Source organism: Varanus komodoensis, unplaced genomic scaffold (assembly GCF_004798865.1).
Source record: "Varanus komodoensis strain SLA01 unplaced genomic scaffold, ASM479886v1 scaffold9, whole genome shotgun sequence".
In the NCBI taxonomy this organism is placed as follows: Eukaryota; Metazoa; Chordata; class Lepidosauria; order Squamata; family Varanidae; genus Varanus; species Varanus komodoensis.
This window is the reverse complement of record NW_025336598.1, coordinates 10,381,794-10,397,499: the sequence shown is the minus strand read 5'-3', so window position 1 is coordinate 10,397,499 and position 15,706 is coordinate 10,381,794. Positions and strand designations below refer to the sequence as shown.

At 41.4% G+C, this 15,706-nt stretch overlaps 1 long non-coding RNA gene across 1 annotated transcript in view; it reads right to left on the bottom strand.

Moving 5' to 3' along the window:
- LOC123017262 overlaps nt 1–15,706 on the bottom strand; it is a 731,707-nt gene that overhangs the window by 524,439 nt on the left and 191,562 nt on the right. Inside the window, exon 3 of the long non-coding RNA XR_006413564.1 lies at nt 14,168–14,181. This is a non-coding gene — a long non-coding RNA (uncharacterized LOC123017262). The remainder of the gene's footprint in view (nt 1–14,167; nt 14,182–15,706) is intronic.

The window sequence follows — 15,706 nt, the reverse complement described above, 5'->3', positions numbered from 1 at the left end:
CCCACCCCCTCCCAGCTCCCAGCCTTCCAGTCACATAGCAATTGAGATATTTCATTTTGTTTTATTTAATGATGGTTTTGCCCCAGTGCAGTCTTAGGCTGCTTACATCTCAGGGACTCTAATGAGATCTAAGCAACCTAATAATGAGCAAAATTGCAGCCTATATCTATAGCCCAGCTCTCATTCCGATGGTAAACTGGGCATCCTCACTTCAGATTGCAGCTGGAGGCTAACATGATTGCAGCCTCCTGTGCATGGAGAAAATGGTCAAGGAGTAATATTTCAGTCAAGTGAGACTTGTCCCTAATAGGTTACTTTTCTATGTTCAGTTGCTCTTGTATGGAGGATTATTCCAGCAAGTGACTCTGATGTGCATTCTTTCCTCCTCAGTGAGAACTAGGCCACTGCTGCACAGTGCTTACAGCCCCTAAAATGCTTCCCAGCCCTTAACCCTATGGAAGCATCCAGGAGCTCAGGTACATGCCAAAGTCAGGCGGCAGATGCAATCCTGCCTGAGAGCTAGGCACAAGCAGCTGGTTGCAGTGCATTGTCAGCACACAGAGAACCTCCTATGTGTGCAACCAGTAGGTAAGCCTGACTGGTCTTCTCTCATATGAGCCTACCCAGATCTAATCATAATTATCAGAGCTCTTCCTCTGTGTCCTGGATGCTGAATTCAAGCAAACAAGAAGGCTTTTCCAGCTGTGGCACTCTGTGGAGGGAACACCTACCTGAAGGAAGCTACCTGGCACCAGACCTGATGCTGTGCTGTGGACATGCAGAACAGCTGTGAGTCTGAGGGCTGGATGCCACTTTTGAGAAGTTCCTGGGCACTGGGTTCCAATGGTAGGTGGAATCAAAAGCACAAGGATCAGGCCAGAATACCATAAATACCAGCATATTTTGGTTAAAAACCCTTACTGCTCAGTAACTTAACATTAGGAAACAGCTTTCACCCTTTTAGAATGGGTAAGATGCTTTGAGAGAGCCAGAGAAGCTGAGAGCAGGTTGCCAGGAGGCTAGTCTCTTGCTAGGTTAGTGGCCTAGCAGAGTCACCCAAGGCAGAATGGTCAAAGCAGCGTCCACCCTCTTCAGACATAGCAGTTGTGGCAGCAGTGGGAAATGGATATCCCTAATAGTGACCAGGGCAGAGAAATTCCTGAACGGCAGCTACTGGGCAGTAGCAGTACTTGAAAGCAACACTGGTAGGAAACGTTTCACAGACAACAAGCAGTTATATGCAAGATACCGTATTTTTCCGTGTATAAGACAATACTTTTTCTTTAAAATATTTAGCTAAAAATAGAAGGGCATCTTATACACGGGGGGCCGAGAGGAGAACCGCGGGTACGCTCGGGAGGGGAGACTGGTACAGCACGGGTGTGCTTGGGGGGACGGGCGCAGGTGTGCTGGGAGGGGTGACTGGTGTGGGCATGCTTGGGGGGGAGACTGGCACAGGCACAGGTGCGCTTGGGGGAAGGTGGGTGAGGATGCGCTCGGGGGCGACTGGTGTGGGTGTGGGGAGGTGGGGAGGCAGCAGGCATGCACATGAAGCAACAGCTTGCTCTCTCGGAGATGGTAAGAAAAGTGGGGGGCATCCTATACATGGGGCGTTTTATAGATGGAAAAATACGGTAATTCTGGTTAGTAATGCACAAAAGCAAGTAATGATAAACCAGTTCTGAATATTTTTTTCCTTATAAACTCTATGAAGAAACCATCTCAAATGAAACAAGAGACAGTGCTAGAAGATGAGACTCCCAGAGGCAGAAGGCACTCAGCCAGGTACTGGAGAACTGTAAAGGACAAGTAGGAATAGTGTTGTTGTTAATGATGCAACTAGATCATAATATACACAGTAAATTCTCTTGGGTGAACACCTTAATGTGGTGAGTGGGTTTGAGCCTGAGAGCAATGCATCAGGAGACCAGAATAGTCTCGCGAGCCCGGTTACCTAGCAAGGTTACCCAAGGCTGAATGGTCAAAGACACCAGACTAAGATGCATCCACCCCCTTCAAGAGGAACAGTCACATCAACAGAAAGAAATAGATATTCCTCATGCTGATAGGGTGGAGAAGCTTCTGAAGGGAAGCTATCAGACAACAGTGGTAGTTGAAGGCAACACCAGCACAACATCTTTCGCAGAGAATGGCAGTGATGCTTATGCTAACTCTGGTTAGTCCTGCACAGAAAGAGGATGTGGTAGTCCACTTTGGAACTTTCTCACCTTGAAAACCCTATGATGAAACAATCTAAAACGAAACAAGACATACTGCCAGAAAATGAGACCATAAATTTGGAAGGTACTTGAATAGCTACTGGAAAAGGCACAAAATACTTGTAGCACTATTACTAATGATGCTACTAGAACAAAACCAAAAGGAAGTCTAGTGACCAACATTTGTTGTTGTTGTTGTTAGTCGTGAAGTCGTGTCCGACCCATTGCGATCCCATGGACAACATTTCTCCAGGCCTTCCTGTCCTCCACCATCCCCCAGAGTCCAGTTAAGCTCACACCAACTGCTTCAGTGACTCCATCTAGCCACCTCATCCTCTGCTGTCCCCTTCTTCTTTTGCCATCTATTGTTCCCAGCATTAGGCTCTTCTCCAGGGAGTCCTTCCTTCTCATTAGGCGGCCAAAGTATTTGAGTTTCATCTTCAGGATCTGGCCTTCTAAAGAGCAGTCAGGGTTGATCTCCTCTAGGACTGACTGGTTTGATCTCCTTGCAGTCCAAGGGACTCGCAGGAGTCTCCTCCAGCACCACAATTCAAAGTCTTCAGTTCTTCAGCGCTCAGCCTTCCTTATGGTCCAGCTTTCATAGCCAACTTTTGCACTCTCCCCCCTTCACCCACATCAAGAGGCTCTTTAGTTCCTCCTCACTTTCTGCCATGTGAGTGGTATCATCTGCATATCTGAGGTTGTTGATATTTCTCCCAGCAATCTTAATTCCAACTGGTGATTCATCTAGCCCTGCCTTTCTCCTGATGTGCTTTGCATATAAGTTAAATAGGCAGGGTGCCAGTATATAGCTTTGCCGAACTCCTTTCTCAATTTTGAACCAATCAGTGGTTCCGTGTCCAGTTCTCACTGTTGCTTCTTGACCTGTATATAGGTTTCTCAAGAGACAAATAAGATGGCCTGGGACGCCCATCTCTTTAAGAACTTGCCACAATTTGTTGTGATCCACACAATCAAAGGCTTTAGCATAGTAAATGAAGCAGAAGTAGATGTTTTTCTGGAACTCCCTAGCTTTCTCCATGATCCAGTGTATGTTGGCAATTCGATCTCTAGTTCCTCTTCAAAATCCTGCCTGTTCTTCTGGTAGTTCTCGGTCCACATACTGCTGGAGCCTAGCTTGTAGGATTTTGAGCATAACTTTGCTAGCATGTGAAATGAATGACCAACATGCACAGAGGTAAAAGGAAAGTTGGATGCTGATGTTGGGACATGAAACTTGATAATTATGAATCATGGCAAACTGGAAATCCTTTAGTGCAAAACATTACAGTACTTGGTGTGAGCGAACTAAACTGGACTGGAATGGGACAATTCCAATCAGATGAAATGTTTTACTCTGGAAATGACAAACTCAGAAGAAATGAAGTGGCTCTAATATTCAGGCATTATATAGCACAGGCAGTAAAAGCCTATAATGCAAAGGCCAACAGAATAATATAATCAGAAGAAAACCTATCAACATAACCATCATTCAAGTCTATGCTCCAACAACAGATGTTGAAGAAGAAATTGAAAACTCTTACACATTGATAGCATGCTAAAACAAGACATGCTCATCATCGTAGGTTACTAGAATGCAAAAACAGGAAGAAAAGCAGAATCAGTTGTTATACGGGAATTATATTTTGAACAGCTCCAACTGATGCTGGAAAAGGATGGCTGTGAATGGCTTGCCAGAAGCAGCTGTCCTTTGGGCTGCTGCATCTGTCAGGTTGCCATTTGCACAATGGGAGTGTGCAGGCATTCATGCGTTTCCTCTTGGCTCAAGTAGCTTTGGAAGACTGGGTTGAGCACAAGAAGACTGAGAATGCTTGAAGAGACAGATTCGGAGAGGGTTAATCCAAACCATTTTGGGACCATGAACTCTTCATATAAAAATCAGAGTAAAACTGAAAAGCATCACTAACAGAAAGATGGTACCAAAATTCATTTAAATAACATTTCTGAGGAACTGAAAGCCCATGCAAAGAACTGACTTTAAACCTGAAGAACTGTGGACTGAAACCAGAGTTTTTATGCAAAAAGACAATTCCTGCAGCAAAAGAGGAAAAACAAGATACCTCATGCAGAAGATGTGAGAAAGTAAAAGGAAATCCAAACCTATATTAGTAATGCTGAAAGACCAACAGGGGAGCGTACTATCTGACCAGAATAAAATAAAAAGAAGGTGGAAAAAATAAACAGAAGAACTATATAGATTTAAAATGACAGATGCCTTCAAGTAAAATTATATGAGGAAGAAACTGCAATATTAGAAAGTGAGTTGAAAGCTGCTCTGAAAACACTTGGGAGGAATAAAGCAGCCAGAGGACGTAGGGTACCAATGGAACTATTCCAAGCTGCAGTGATGGCATTGGTCCAAAACATAACAAATATATGCCAACAAATATGGAAAACAAGGCAATGACACACAGACTGGTAACAGTCAATATACATTTCAGTCACCAAGAAAGTAGATTCAAAAGAGTGCATCAACTATAGTGCCATGCAATAATTCCTCATGCAATCAAAGAGATGCTTAAGGTGTTGCAACAAAGAGTGTTACCCTATACAGAGCAAGAAATGCTTGATGTTCAAGCTGGATTCTCAAAAAGAAGATCATATTGCAAATGTACACTGATTACTGTATTTTGGAAGATCAGTCTTTGCTTTACAGACTACAACTAAGCCCTTTACTATGTGAATCATGAGAAGCTATGGATGGTTCTGAAAGCAATGGGTGTGCCTCAGCACTTCATTGTCTTGATATGTAACATGTATTGTGGATAAGAAGATTCTGTTAGGACAGACTGTGAAGAAACATAATGGTTTCCCTTAGGCAAAGACATCAGAAAAGGGTGTATTTTATCTCCATATCTGTTCAATCTTTACACAGAACATATCATAAGGAAAGCTGCGTTAGGCTCAGAGGAAGGAGGAGTGAAAATTGACAGAAGATGCATCAATAATTTAATATATACAAGCAATATCGTATTACTAGCAGAAACAACAATGAATTCAAACAACTCCTGATGAAAGTGGTAGATGAAAGTGCAAAAACAGGATTGTAGCTGAACAGTAAGGAAACAAAAATCTTGATTATAGAAGAATTGCAGAATTTCACTGTTAGCAAAGAAGACATTGAAATGTGAAAAACTTTGCATATCTTGGTTCAGTCATCAATTGAAATGAAAACTACAGCCAAGAAATTAGAAGACTGAGAATTGGAAGGGCAGCAATGAAGGAATTAGAAAAGGTCATTAAGTATAATAACATTTTAGTGGAGTCCTAAACCAAGATTATCCACAGTATTGTATTTCCTGATCACCATGTATAAGTATGAAAGCTGGACAGTGAAGAAGGTGGACAGAAAGAAAATAGATGCATTCTAAACATGGTGCTGAAGAAGAAATTTGTGAATAGCTTGTACAGGAAGAAATACAAACAAGTGGGTGGTAGATCAAAGCCAACCAGAATTCTCCCTGGAAGCAAAATGTTGCAACTGAAGCTGTTGGATTTTGGGCACACCATGAGGAGGCAAGACTCACTGGAGAAGACAATCATGCCGGGGAAGTTGAAGGCAGAAGAAGAGGAGGGTTAAGTACAAGAAGGATCAGTTCCATAAAGGAAACCATTGAGAGCTGAGAAGGACTGTTGTACACAACATGCATTCATAGGGGTTCCATTAATCAGAGATTACTTGGTGGTATGTAACAAACCACAACAGTAACAAAAGCAACAGAGTTCCTGCACCTCTGTCCTACTGACACCAGACAGCCCTTCTCTTCACAGTTTTCTACAGCCGGAAGGTACACAAAAAGTCTGGCAACTGATTGGCATCACAAAGGACAACAATATGTACTGTAGCAGAGATGAAGTACTTCAGGCCTGGTGTCCCAATCTTGTTGTCCTGTAGTGGTGCTTCATAAAAGAGCAAAAAAGATGAGCCTACAATTATTCACTTGTTGCCTCCATATCCTGACTGCTAAACTCATCTGTCTTAAGTTGGTAATACAGCCTATTAATATCTGTGAAATTGCTTCCAAGTGACTCTGGTGACAATAACTGAGGTGCTTGTTGAGTTTATGTATCGAATCACTTATGATTTTTGTAAATACAAAATAGGGAAGAGGAATGTTTTCTGTTAGTAGTTTCTTCCTTGTGTGTTTAGATCACAGCACTTGCATTTTCCACGCAAAAGGTGGGTTTTTCCACTTTAAAAACAAGAAAAGAACCTCTCAATAACACAAGTACTGGTGAAGGGTTTTTTTGTGGGGCAGGGGACAAATCATGGAAAGAAATCTTCAGGTTCCTTTGCTGTGTCTGTGCCACTCAGCCTATGATAAAATGTGGTTTTGCCTTCTTAATACATTCACTTTGACATATGAAATATTTCCCTGGCTTCTTCAGTATTTGAATCTGTACATTGGACTGAGGAGACAGAGCGCCACCTCCTTAGCCTATTAACATGCCAAAAAAGGATGACATTGATGCCAAGCTGCTAATTCTTTATTTTTTGGAAGAATAATGCCCTAAGGAATGACATAAATTTATAGTGAAGATTCCAAGTATAGACATTTGAATTTAAAACTTAATAATAAAGAGCTCTCCTTCTTTCTGAGCTGACAGACTCAAATCAGGGATCAGTAAAGGAAAAGATTTGATTTTTATTATTCTAGGTAGTTACCCCATATACTATAAAGATGGCTTAGTCTGTCTTGGTGTTGGGGGAATATCCTGCCTTAGTGTGGTAGCCATCATCTTCTGAAACATCATTTGGAATGGGAGAATGGTAGTAGCCAATGAAGCTTGCATTCTCCCCTTCCTAAACAAAAATATTCCTGAGAATCACTGAGTAGCATTATAAAGAAATAATAGCACTTGCTAATTCAAGAAGCTGGGACGGTACCAATGAGTTTTGTATCCCTGTCCTCCAAATTTGCCTCATCCTCTGAAAACACCACACAAACCCTATTTCACAGCCACCAAATGGGACCTTGAAAGGAGAGGTATTTTCACTCAAACAAAGCCAAGACTTAAGGAAGTCTTAAAGTGAGATAAGTCTTGTTCTTTTCCTGAGCTGTTGTTTTACCTTTTGAATGGGAAGCATGATGTGTATTTAAGTTCATTGCAGATACTACTGTGTTTCCCCGAAAATAAGACACTGTCTTATTTTTTTTTTGCTCAAAAAAAACCACATTGGGTCTTATTTTCGGGTAGATCTTATTTTATTAATGCACAAAATGTACATTTAATGTACACCCTTCTGCTTGCACTTTCCTGCTGTGCACGCTTCTGCTCTGCACTTTTCTGCTGTGCACGCTTCTGCTCTGCACATCTCTGCTCTGCACTCCAATTGCTGCCAAAAGCTGTATACACCGATCCTCTCCAGCACCTGCTACTGCCACAGGCAGCGGAGGAAGCAGAGTGGCATGAGCGGATGCTTCCTCTATAGTGCCGGCTCCTGTTACAGGCGGAGTGCATTTGATATCACTCCGCCCTTCACAGGAGCCAGGACTATAGAGGAAGTATCTTCTTAAGCCGCTCTGCATCCTCCTACTGCGCCCTCTGCACCCCACTGCGCCCTCTGCACCCTGCTGGCACTCTGCAAGTAAGCAAAAAAAGTAAGACCTATTACCAATAACTATTGGTAATAGGTCTTACTTTCGGGGTAGGGCTTATATTATAGGACCTACCCCAAAATAAGACTAGGTCTTATTTTCGGGGTAGGTCCTATTTTCGGGGAAACATGGTAATACACCTGGTAAAATGAGCAACATAACGGCTGTTTGTTCAAGACCGACTTTCCCACACAGAAATAACTGGATCTTACTGCTCCTGGCCCCTGGCCTTGCTGCAGGCCTTGCTTGTCCACATTGCAGAGGATTTCCTTTATTCTTTACGACTTGGAGGGCTTCCTGTTGTCAGTTCTCATGAGAGGATTAGTCAGTATTGATTAATAATATTCAGCAGCTGCCATGCTTTTCTCTGAACATGCCTACATACGCATGTTCATGGGTCATACCTCTTTGTGCATGCTGGCCCTGCCTGCACCCAAGGAAAAACAAAATTGATAAGCTGATGTAGTTTAGCCTAGCTGTTTAGACTTCAGTTAGTATGGCCAATTGCCAGGAAGGCTGGGAGTTATAGTGCAAAATGGATACCTGGTATGGGGAGGCTGGTTGAAGTCATACATAGCTGACAACATTGCAGCAGTGGAGAAAGACACTGCAGACTTTCAGCCCCTCACCTGGTCAAATAGCCAACAGTGATGATACAAAGGTGTACTTTTATTCCAGCATATCCTTTGAGATCCACTGGCATGGTATTCCTGGTGGTGGTGTATCTCCAGGGAATGCTTGTGAAGGGGGAATGCAAGCAAATGATAAACATGCTTCGGCCATCATAGTTTGAGCATAAGGCCGCAATGTGCAGTGCTGTATTTAACTTGCTTGCTAGATTGGATGGTTTCTAAAGAGCAAAACTCATGTGTGCTGATTTCAACATACCTTTATAACTCTGTCCAGAGCTAGAGAGGAAATGGATAATCTCAGGAACAATATAGGCTTTTCCCTGAAACAAATAGGTTGATTCCCTGCTGTTATCTGCAAGAGTCAGTTCAGCCTCAGCTGTTGGAATGTTCCTTGCATTACTGGGCTGTAATACAGGAATCAATCTTGCACTATAAGGAAGCCAAGCTAGCAACTATTTCCCATTTATGATTTCTATGTAATCATATTTTGAAATTAACACAGCTATGGAAAGTCCTTTCCCCCCATTTCTGCAATAAATTTGTAAAATCTCTGTCTGTGGAGAGGCTGTATCTTGAGACTGACATTCAAAATCCATAATGTAAAGCTCTGCACCTTCACTTTACAGCAACATGTACCTGAAACGCAAGGAAACCTTGAACAGATCCAGGACAATGTAACTGTATGGTTACAGAAACTAGAAAGCTATCTTTGGCTGGGTTGATCGCTGACTTATCATCCATGATGATTGCTTAATGTTTCATCAGTGAAAGGTAATGAGAGGGAGTCCTGTTCTGATAGCCTGAAATCTCGCTCTAGCTTTGGAATGCACTACCCATAAGAGTTGGGTACATGGGTGGGAGGAAGCATAGGCCCAATCTGAACCTTGGAAAGGAAGACAGACAGACAGACAGACAGACAGACAGAGGCAGGATGCACTGAGTAGGCTGGAGCTGAAGAATCCTTGGGGTCCACTGACTCTTTGAGGGCAGGCTTAGCAGTTGTACTGTTTACTGTAGGGCTGCCTGTTTATGCTTTGTAAATGTAAACAAAGTCCTACAGATATGCCATAAATCTCCACTGCAGTCTTGTACGGAGGAAACTGAACCCTGTAGCACTCTCTCCCCCTTGGAAAACTGCAGGAGCATATTAACAACATGAAGTGAGACTAGTAAAATGTAAACACAATGTAGTTTGGAACTCATCCTTTAAGTAGGGTTAGAGGGAGATGCTGTGTTCAGTTTTCACAATTAAACATAATTGTGAATGCTTAAACAGAAAATTTGCACTATGCTGCAGAAAGATGTGAAATTATATACACATTTTTATCTGGGATGGTTGGGAAGGTCAAGAGGACATAATGCAAAGCTTGGGCAGACTCTTAAGCTGTGTTCCTAGACTCTCATGGAGGAAATTGATGGAACAAACAAATGTTTTGTTCTCAGAGAACAAACTGAGAAATGCTGCTTGCAGAATAACCTTAGCCATTCCTGCTCAGCTTCTGAAGGTAGTCTTGGCCTTTTATTGTGGCTTTTCTGATGTTCAGCGAGTCCAGCTTGTTTTTGCAGCCTGCAGCAGCCAGAAAAAACAGGAGGCTACCAAGTCTCTGGAGAGCTGTAATGCCCGGCTGCTTGGCTACATGTAACTTGGCAGGAGAATTGAGAAACTGGAAGGTGTAATTATTCTCGTCTATTTATAGAAAAGAATTGTCACTCCTGTACGCGTGGAAAGCCAGAGTGGCATAGTGGTTAAAGTGTAGCACTGGGACTTGGGACATCTGGTTTCTATTCCCTATCCATACGTGAAGCTCACTAGGTGACTTTGGGCATGAATTTTCAGCCTAACCTACTTCACAGGATGGTTGCTGTGAGGATAAAATGAAGAAGAGAACCTTGTAATGTTCCTTGCAAAAGGAAGAAAGGTGGAACATAGATGCAATGTAATAATAAATAACCGAATAGTTTTGTTTCAGCTTTATTTATATCCAGTGTATCAACCTTTACTCCTGAGGTAGCTTCCAATTTTAAATAGTAAAAACAAAATGGCAGCAAAGCAATTAAAAATGCTAAAAACAAAATAGTAGCAAAGCAATAAAAAAAGGAAGGCAGCTGTAGCTGCACACAAGCACACAAAACACTAAAAACAGAACAGCGGCACCATGTCAAGCATCTAAAATGTGTTGTAGTCAAATACTTAAAAGATTCATTCAATATACCTTCATTTAAATTTAAATTCATTTCAGTTATGAAAAAGTACCATTGTTCTGATTAAAATCCAACAAGAAAGGTGCTAGGAGAATGGGCAGGTGGTGGGAGTTTCTAGTGAAGGTTTCTTGTTGGTTCCCACTCCTCTGCTGAAGGTGTTCATCTCTTTATTTAAGATCCATGCTCAGTGTCCACTCCCCTCCAGAGTACTCACAGCTAGGTGGGGGCACTCTGAACAGCCACCAAGAAAGACTTAATGGTTGGGCAGGTTGATACTGAAGCTTCTGGTCCTTTGGCTACCCAAGTTCCTGTTGCTATGGAGATTTGATAGGTGCCTCTGGTTTCCTCTCAGAATGACATTGTTTCTTAGGAATTGCCTCAAACTGTTCATTTTAGGCTAAAACATAACAGTCCAAGAGCTTCTAACCATAATCATTCACAGTAAAAATAAGCAAGACTTTTTCAGGCTGCCTCTTGGAGGCAATGGGTCTGTTCTACAGCAATTATTTCTTCACCTGCTGTATTCAGCAATGACCCAGGATATTGAAAGACTTCATAAGTGAATGCCAGCATTCTGAGTAGTGACTGGAAACAAACTGGAAATCATTGAAGTTCTAAGAGGAACTGGCAAGATTGTTCCCAGTTAGAAACCTTCTAATTGCATTCTGAACCAGTGTCAGTTTCTTATCCATCTTCAAGAACAGTCCCTGCAAAGCACAGTGCAATAGCTGATTCTGAATGTTATCAGAGCATGGATAACTGCAACAAGGTGCTACCTCCCCAGGAAAGGCAGTGACAAATGTACTAGGTGAAGCTGAGGTGAGGTGCAAGAGTACACTGGTTACCTGAACGATTATCATTAATGCTGAGTGTAATAATCACAGTGAGGGACCCTTTAGGCAATTATGACTTCTGTGCACAAGCATAAGAGCCCTACAAGGCTGGATCAAGGCTTTTCAAGTCTGGGATGTTTTCCATAGAGACCTGATGGATGGTCTTGGGAAGAGTATAAAACAGGACAGGAGGACAACAGTGGTCTCCCACTGCAGTTTCCCAGCAACTGGTATTCAGAGGCCTGCAGCTCATATTCAGGTGATGCTACTGAAAATGGATTGCAAAGAGCCCCAAAAGCGCTTCCCCAAACTAGGTAAATTGGCAATAAACTACCATTTTTAAGTAAGGGTGCTTCTGGACAGAGAGTTTCTATTTCTACCATTCAAAAGACATTGTGAAGCTATTCTGTCTCTCTTAATAAATTTTCCCCCTTGGTAAAAAGAAATGACAAGTGCTAGGAGAACAGGAGTTTTACAAATAGAAAATTACATCATTCAGACCCCTATAAATTCCATGATTAAGGCACGATGACTGCACAATAAAAGCCTCATCTGGTAGAACCTGAAGTGTAAAGCATGACCATTGAGATAACACAAATCCTAACCTTGTATACAATGATGAGGTCTGGGCTGGTGGGGATCTGGAGTTTATGGTGAATAGCTCAGTGAAAATGTGAACTGTGGGGAACACAGACTCCATGTTTGGAATTGTTAGGAATGGGATTGAAAACAAAACTGCTAATTATAATGGCTTGATATAAATTTATGGGGTGCCTGAGGCGACATAGGTTTGGTGAAAAGCACAACAGGACTCAGTGTGAGGATTTGCTTTTGGAAAAGCAGACAGTGCATCTTCAAATATAAGATATTTTGCCTTCTTTCCTTAATTGTTGATTAGGGAAAAGCAGGATTAAGGTTGAATGACAAGTTCATCTTCTATCTTGGGGTAGTTCAGTCACTATACTTTGTGGGAAGCAAGGTTGGGATAGTGAGATGTACATTCTTCCCATGCAACCAGACTTCACTATGAAAAATCTTTAAAACTATTGAATTCATAATAATTCCCCAAATTTCATGCCCATCTTTCTGAAATCTTGCATGTTTCTTGCCTGGAGACTTGTCTATGATGCTTTCCATTTTCATGAAAATGCCCCCAAAGAACATGGGGAAGGAACGTTGAAGCAAATCTCTCCACACCCAAATTTGATGACTTATCTTCCACATAAACTGCCACATCTATCCTTCTGCAATTTTAAAGTTTAATTGCTTAGCCATCATTTTGCAAAGAATGACCCATAAGGAACAAAAGGAAGTAAGTATGTCTTATTTTGGATACCCTCAAAATGTAAAGGTTGCTCTTCTAAAAACCCCGGTGCACCTATCGATCTGAAGCTTGGCAGATCTGCTCAGAAGATTCAGCTATCCCTGCAAACTTCATCCAATTCTGCCAAAAAATAAAAAAGCTACTGACAGTTCTTTTAAAAAAATCAAACTATAAATGTGTATAGCAGAAAAGCCATTGCATCTATGCCTCTGAAACAGGCAAAAATCCCTCCTAAGGGGTAACTGCTTGCAGATTTTATCCATATCTGATAAATAAGAGAGGAAAAAAACATTATGACCTTCCTTAAATTCAATAGGAGGCACAGAGCCTTGAATTTCCAAATGTAATTCTGATTCTGTCAGTAAAAGTGGATGGGCTCTGAAATAGTCCAAGCAGAATGGGGCTGCTATTCACAGCAATAAACTGGGATAGGAGTTAAAACCTTGTGCTGAGAATGCACCTCTCCATTAAGTCATGGAAACGGGAGATGAGCATGGCTTGGAATCCCCTCAGAAAAGGCAGAGGAAAGCAGGCTCCAGGAGCTCTGTCCTGCAGTGAGAAGTGAATGGGAGGACAACACAATGGTGTTTGCCAACCCTCTGCCCTTCATCTGAGGCCATATGGGAACGAGAGATTAAGGTGGTAGCTGCCAGTCTCTCCAAACATCTCCTTTACACATGGCTCCATAAACAGGGAGAATTTTTCTAGGAAACACAAATGTCAGCTCTTAGCATGTAATCTCAAGTTCTGCTCGGGGCTCATGGGTAACAAAGCTATGGTAGTCTTATATTAGCAAAACTGGAGAGTAATATTAGGAAACCTATCAGGAACAGAGTTAATAGAAGCTAAATTGCTCTCTGTGTAGCAGTCTTGGATTACATTTGATTAGTCCTGTTGACTACAGAGTAACTCAAAAAGCTTAGTTATTTGGAAGATGTCCTGCACAAGCTCGATTAAAGACAATGATGCTGTTGTATACTCCTATTAATAGTTTCATACTTCTTTACATTAGCACTTGTAAAGAAGGCTTTCCAGGAATACATGGATGTATTCATGCTTAATTCATTTATGGATTAGTTTATACATATTTTAGGTTGGAGACAGAAAGTAGGCAAAAAGAATACTGCTTAAAATCCAAACTTTCACTGCATGTAGTGAAATATTGAGAGTAGAGAGTGGTGTGTTTTCTCTACCATCTGATTTATTACCAGTTAATCCATCACATCTGTTTTCTTTCCCACTGGCAACATATAAACATTGTAAAGCAAGCAATATGAGACACAGTCCTGGGGTGCTCTGAGTAGCTCTGTGCAACAGGCAAAAGAGAATTGATCACCTTTTTTACAGTACCTTGCCATGATGATTCTTGTTTTCAGTTTAAGCCATGTGTGTTATTTCTTCATAATCCTGAATTCTGTTTACCAAATAGAGCAGACAAATTAAAAATAAAATAGCCATCATCATAGCTTGTTACTCCAACTCTGCCCAGGATACTTAATTCCAAGACTTAACTGTTAAACTAGAACAAATGAATGATACTGATAATAATCGGGGAACAACACAGTTCTGAGCTGACCTTTGGTTCTAAGCAAAGTTGTTTGAAATCAAATGAAGGCATGACAGGAAGGAGGGGAGAAAGCAAAAACAATGGAGGATCTACATCTGTCTGTTTATTGTCTCTACGTATGGTAAATCATCACATTCCAACCTCTCAAACATATTTTTCTTGTCTATTCCACTTATGCTTCCCACTGCTGAATTGGAAATTACCTGGTCAGCTTGAGCCAAATCAAATGAACTGAGTTGATCCTTAGTTGTATTATTTAAATTTATACATCACACACTCCACTTAACAGTTGCCCAAGGTAATATGCAATAAAAATATGGCTGAAACTTCTCATAAAATCAAGAATATGAGGAACCAGGAGCAAAACAATGCAGCAAGGATGTTTTTTGTCTCCTAGATCAAATTGTAACATTCTCATAATAAGTTGCATTAAAAGTGTGAGGCCTCTTTCCCAGGGGGAATGTGTGGGAAACGTTGCCTTGTTCTTAGGTTTCTTGGTAATCATGATCTCGAATATTGGTACTTCGGACTTCATTCATTTTTCTTGACAAGCTCTGAACAGGAGCCTGGTCTATGAGCTGAGAATGAAACATTTTAAAACATTTTTCCACTATCAAAATGAACTCTTTTCAGTGATGTTTAGGGAAAAGGGATGAGAGACCTTGGCTACTCAGGAAGCACTGGTGTAATTGACTTTCTTTCTCTTCAAAGATGATACCATGCTACTGATTAGCTAGAATTACCCATGTGCCCTGTCAAGGAAGTACTGTCCTAATTGTAAATAGGCTTTATGTGACATAAGTAACACCAGCACGTAGCCAGATCTGATTGGTTATACTGTAGTAACATCTGTTGGGATAGGATAGAAGAGAAGTGAAAGCTGCTTATAAAAGATACTTGCTCAAGTATGACAAATAATTTTCATAGCCATGCTAGAGCTTAATTATTCCATATCAAGATATAATCCTCAAATTGGGCAGCAAAGAGTTGACTGAGAAATATGTACATGCAGTCTATTTTATATTGTTGTTTGTGCTTAGTCATGCAATGAACATGCCAGTGTGAATTAGCCCAACTGATCCCGAGTTATATGCATCTGTTGACAAGGCAAGAGTTCACCTGAAAGCAGCTTTTGGTCCTAGTTCCTTTAATAACAGCCATTTCCCATATGGACATAATTTTTAATCTCCAACATGTTTTATTTACCTGCGCAGCTTTTAATGTCCAGGTGCTTAATAGTCTGCTCCTCAGCAGCATTCCTCTTCAAGCTTGCCTTTAGTAGAATCAGCCCTACCACTAGTCAGAGTT